The following is a 6,000-nucleotide window of genomic DNA, read 5'->3' as shown; positions in this document are numbered from 1 at the left end:
AGAAGAATTTAAAGGTCCCCATGAAGGTTACAAGGAACCAGATGTGGGTTGATTTAATACAGGCAGGAGAAGATGGAAAGAAATTAGATGGGAAGTTAAATAGGATCTTACTAGAGCTATGGCAACAACTGAAACCAGAGCAGAAGTTCCAGCCATTAAGACCAAAGAAGCAGAGGTCAGAGACAGAGCCACATGTCTGGCCTGTGTGTTTGTAAGACTTCCTGCTGGAAAGCGAGCCAACCTCACTTGAGCCCACACAGAAAGATGATTGGGAAACATGGTTTGACTGAGGGGAAGGTCAAGGTATCTGCCCTAAGGGACCAGGGGGGACCAGAGGCCACATGTTGAAATAGCTATCCATTGTCTCCAGTGAATATACAACGTGTCCTGGCTCTGGTGGACACAGGGGCTGAATGTTCACTGATTCATGGTAACCCTGAGTGGTTCCCTGGGACCCCCACTATTATAGATGGATATGGGGGTAAGGCTGTCAGAGTGAAAAAGTCCAAATTCCTTTGGGAATAGGGCATCTACCCCCAAAAGAGTATACTGTGTATCTATCTCCTATCCTTGAGTATATTTTGGGGATTGATATCCTGCAGGGTCCTTGGTTGCAGACCACTGCTGATGAGTTCAGACTGAGAGCACGTGTGGTGAAGGCAGTTCTGAGGGGACATGCTAGACACCCACCCATAGCTTTGCCTCTGCCTTGGCGGGTGACTAATACTAAACAATACAAACTGCCTGGAGGGCATAAAGAGATTGGAGAAACTCTCCAGGTAAGCTGGAAAAGGTGGGTATTATAAAGCCCACCCATAGTCCTTTCAGTTTCCCAGTGTAGCCAGTAAAAAAGCCAGATGGCTCCTGGGGTATGACTGTGGATTACAGAGAACTGAATGAAGTCATACCCCCTATGCATGCTGCTGTCCCCTCTGTTGCAGGCCTGATGGATACCCTCAGCCCCATGGAACATACCACTATTTGGTAGATCTTGCTACTGCCTTCTTTTCCATTGACATTCAGCAGGAAAGACAGGAACAGTTTGCCTTCATGTGGGAAGGATGGCAATGGACTTTCACCATCCTTCCACAGGGATACCTCCACAGCCCCACCATCTGTCATGGACTTGTAGCCCAGGACTTGGCTATATGGGAGAAACCACGAGTGGTACAGATATACCATTATATTGACGATGTCATGCTCACATCCGATTCTCTATCAGATCTAGAAAGTGCAGCACCTAGACTGCTGCAACATTTACAGGAGAAAGGATGGGCTGTGAAGAGTACCAAGATTCAGGGACGTGGTTTGTCTGTCAAATACTTGGGGGTTGTCTGGTCGGGTAAGACCAAAGTTATACCAGAAGCAGTTATAGATAAAGTCCAGGCCTTTCCTACCCCTACAACTGTAGCATTGCTACAGGAGTTTCTGGGTCTTCTAGGCTACTGGAGAGTGTTTATCTGGCACTTGGCACAAATTCTGAAGCCCTTATACCAGTTGGTATGAAAGGGTGTCAGGTGGGACTGGGATGAGACATGTGGATCTGCCTTTACTACAGCAAAATGGGAAGTCAAGGCTGTGCAGGCCTTGAGTGTGATAGACCCATCAAGGCCCTGTGAGCTGGATGTACATGTGACTGAAGATGGTTATGGCTGGGGTCTCTAACAGCAACTTCAATGAACTCACCAACCTGTTGGATTCTGGTCACAACTCTGGAAAGGGGAAGAGGTACAATACACTTTGATAGAAAAATGACTGGCTGCGTAACACGCCTTACTGGCTACAGAACCCATCACTGGAATGGCCCCGATAAAGGTAATAACCACCTATCCCATCTTGAGGTGAGTACAAGACTGGACCCAAAAGCCAAGGAGTGGTGTGGCACAAACACCCACACTAGCCAAGTGGGGTGCTTACCTACAGCAGCGTAGTGCCCTCTCTAGTAGCCCCTTGAGTGAAGAACTCCAACGCTTGTTGGGGCCAGTGACATATACTAGTGAAAAGCAGGAAGAATTTGCTTTTGAACCATTAGTTGCAGAGAGTCCCTATCGGGAGGAAAGAGCCCCTATACCCAAAGATACATGGTACACAGATGGCTCCAGCCATGGGCAGCCCGCAAAATCAGGGCCATAGCTTTCCATCCTAAGACTGAGACAATGTGAATGCAAGAAGGTGAGGGGAAGAGCAGCCAATGGGCAGAGTTGTGGGATGTGTGGCTTGTGATCAGCCAGAACCCTCCCCTATAGTTGTCTGCACTGACAGCTGGGCTGTCTATTGGGGCTTGACCCTGTGGCTACCAACCTGGTACCATGCCAACTGGCTGGTTGGTCACCTACCCCTTTGGGAGCAAGAATTGTAGCAAGACTTATGGGCCTGTGGTCAGACTAAAATAATTACAGTATACCATGTGACCGGTCATTTGCCACTGGCATCCCTAGGAAATGATGAAGCAGATAAATTGGCCCAGAAACATTGGTTAAAAGGAAAGCCTGCCTCTGATGCAGCCCAATGGTTACATCAGTGTTTGTTGCATGCTGGGCAAAAGCCAGACAATGTGGGCTGTAGCCCATTGGTGGGGCTTGCCTTTGACCTTTGAAGAAGTTAGTAGAGCCCAACAGGAGTGTCATGTGCTCCAAAAGGGACTTACACTGAGTTCCACAGCAACATGGGACAATAGCTAAGGGGCCTATACCCCTTGTCAGGTGGCAGATAGACTATATTGGTCCTCTGCCTGTGTCAGAAGGATATTGGTATGCTATGACTTGTATGGACACAGCTACCGGATTTTCTGGTAGGTTTTACCTACCTGCTGTGCAGACCAGCAGACGACCAAAGTGGCCTGGAATGTCTCTTTGCTGCCTATGGCCGACCACAGGTAATTGAAAGTGATCAGGGCATTCATTTTACTGGACATGCACTGCAAGAATGTGTGTGACGACAGCTGGGAATCAAATGGAAGTTTCAAGTGCCATACAATCCCACTGCAGCAGGCATGATAGAGAGGCACAATAGCTTATTAAAAGTCTGGACTAAAGTCAGATACCAATAGTCTGCAGAGATGCTCAGTCTGTTTATGGACTGTGCTATGGCATTTGAACAAGAGATGCTGAAAGGGAGCCCTGAGCCCTGTAGACATGTTAACACATATGATTGCCTCCCCTATACAACTGCAAGTACAACCAAGGAAGAATCACTGAAGCTGAGGTTCGGCCACCAGAATAACATCTTGCTGCCAACACCAACTGCACTGAACCCTGGAGACTCCATTGAGTGGATGTGGCCTTGGACCTTTCGACACATGACCAACAATGGCTGGCTCTCCTGGCACCCTGGGGACAAGGCCTGGAAGTTGGCCTCCTGTGTATTCCTGGAATAACAGCAGAGTGGACGCCAAAGGTAACAGTAGTATATCCTTAACGGCCAGAAGGTAGGAACATCTTACCAGGGAGTTTTGTTTTATCATTATGGCCAGAGCATGCACCTCCAGTAGCTCTATAGATAGACCCTTCAGTAACCCCCATGGGGAAAGGAGTAAAGTATGGTATACTAGACCAGGAAGGGACCTTCTTCCTGCTACAGTCCTGTCACAGAACCACTCTCTTGCATGCATCCTACCTGATGGACAAGAGTTGCCTATGTTGGTGTCATTAAAACATGTGTTTTATCACCCTTAAAGTCTTTGTGAACTGGGAACTTCCTCTGGCTTGAGGATTATTATAATTTTTATTCCTATATCAAAATCTTGTTGTATCTTAATTTTTATTATCATTAAGTTGTTGTTACCCTCTGTTGCTATTGTGGAATCTGGTTACTTCAGCTTTCTCGCACAGGGACCATTGTGGAAGATTGAAAGCATGTAGATTGTAAGGCGAGAATCCTGGAGGGGTGGAGTGTGGGGAAGTTGGGGTTCCTACTGCCAGGACCCTCACTGAACTTAAACCACCTGATGATATAACTGGCCTGTTGCTAGGCTACCGTTTCCACACCTGTAGGCAATAAGCTATTATTGCGCTATATAGAGAGCTCGGCCCAGTGCTCTGGGCAGAGGCAGAGACGCTAGTGTTCAACCTGCTACCGGGAAAAGAAGCCGGGTAATAAACCATTTCACACCAAAGAACGTTTTGCTGTCAGTTTCTTTGGTCACATGGAATCCATAGCAAACTTGCCTGGGGCTGAAAGCCATTGGCAAGACAGTTGGTCAGTTGAAGTAAAACTCCTCTGGTGGATTCAAATCCCAGTTCTTCCTCTTAGGAACTGTTCAACCTAGGGCAAATCATTTAACCTCTCTCTGCTTCTGTTTCTTCATAGTCAAATGGTGTTAAAAATAGTACCATTGCCGTAGGCTTATTGAGAACATTAAGGAAATTACCAGCAATGTCTAGTTCATGGCAAGTCATTCATAAATGTTAGTCGTAATAATCCCTCTACATTTTTAGTGTCTTGGTGATACTTAAGTGTTTCTTGCTTGTCTCTGGTTTATTTAAGCTATAAATAGATATTAAATTTATGTTCTTAAGTAAGGAAGTAGAATACTACATGAAAATTACATAAAAGGATAAAGGACCAAATGAATGCTTAAAACTGATATATTAAAGACAGAATAAATTATTGCATTCCCTAGCCTCAAGATAAATTTAGGACTACAGTTGATTCTTGAAGTTCACTCTCTTTTCTTTTTGTCCTGGGACTGAAGACAGGAGAGAGAATGATCTGTGCCCAGTTTACCCACATCTTCCTTTGTTATTTTAACTTGTATTCCACTTTTTCTCTACTCCTCCCAGTTACTCAAAGACACACTTTATAACCTCCATGTCAGCATTCTATTGGAGCTTTTATAGCCTTAGAAATCCAACGGAGCAAGGACATAGGACAGCGGCCAAGGTAAGGAGAATGTATTATAAAGGGCTGGAAGCAGAATGGTTCTTGGTCAGTCTATTTTTTCTGGGATCACCTGTTCTCTGCTCCCCAGTAATGTTTCTCCAAGTGTACTTGACTTACCATTCTTCAATCTTCTTAGCTCCTTTATTTCAAAAGAATTAAAACAACATTCTAGAGTACATAACACCTATATAGCCGACGCTAATGGTACAGGAAGTTGTCATGGCCACCAGGACCTTACTTGAAAAGCCAACAATGAAATATTTCCCTCATTTTTAACTTTAAAATCGGATTATCAAATCACCTTCCCTGCTCATTGTGTTTCATAACTTGACATAAAAGCACCTCTGAAACGTGGCTGCTGCTTCCCTCTTCAAATGTCTTTCTTACCATTTCCTCTACCTCCCATTTCACAATTATATCCCAGCCACATGGAGCTGCCCAGAGATGCCTCCTTGCCGCTCCTCCACGAAGCTTCACATGCTGTTCTTATCTTCTGGAACACTGTCTACTGCAGTCTTCCCCTGACTATTTCCCTTTCAATTCAGTCCCCCAAAAGGGGACTTTTTCCCTCCAAAAGGCTGGGTTAGGCGCTTCTCCTTTGTACTTCCTTAGCATCTTATGGCAACCCCAATTACAACCCTTAGCATATTGCTTTTAAACTCATAGTCTATAACGTCTTTTAAATTTTAAGCAATTCAGGACAGGGGCCAGTGTTATTTTTGTTCTTTTCCTTCCCTGATCCACACACAGTTTGTGCATAATAAATACTTCTGGCTAATAAACCAGGTCAAAACATGTGTTCCAAAAATTTAGCCTAAATTCAAACTACATTTACCCCCTATAATCAAAACAATTTAAGCAATTGTTTCCGTTGTTTTTTCTTTAAATTACCTAAATAATTATATCTGGAAAGGATAATTGCAGCATATCATGCCTTCTTTTATAATATTATGAGTTGCTTCCTTCCCCAAAAAACGATAGTGTCTACACTTTATCTAATTCTATCCCTGGGAAAGAATAGTCATTTGTTGATTCTTTGCCTTATGACAAAGAGTATAGAATCTAGGTGGGATAAGAAATGACTCAACTGTTTCAGTCACTCATTGGGACCTCTTTTAG

This window comes from Manis pentadactyla, chromosome 9, assembly GCF_030020395.1.
Source record: "Manis pentadactyla isolate mManPen7 chromosome 9, mManPen7.hap1, whole genome shotgun sequence".
Taxonomy (NCBI): Eukaryota; Metazoa; Chordata; class Mammalia; order Pholidota; family Manidae; genus Manis; species Manis pentadactyla.
The sequence above is the reverse complement of the archived record's forward strand: the minus strand, read 5'-3'. Positions refer to the sequence as shown.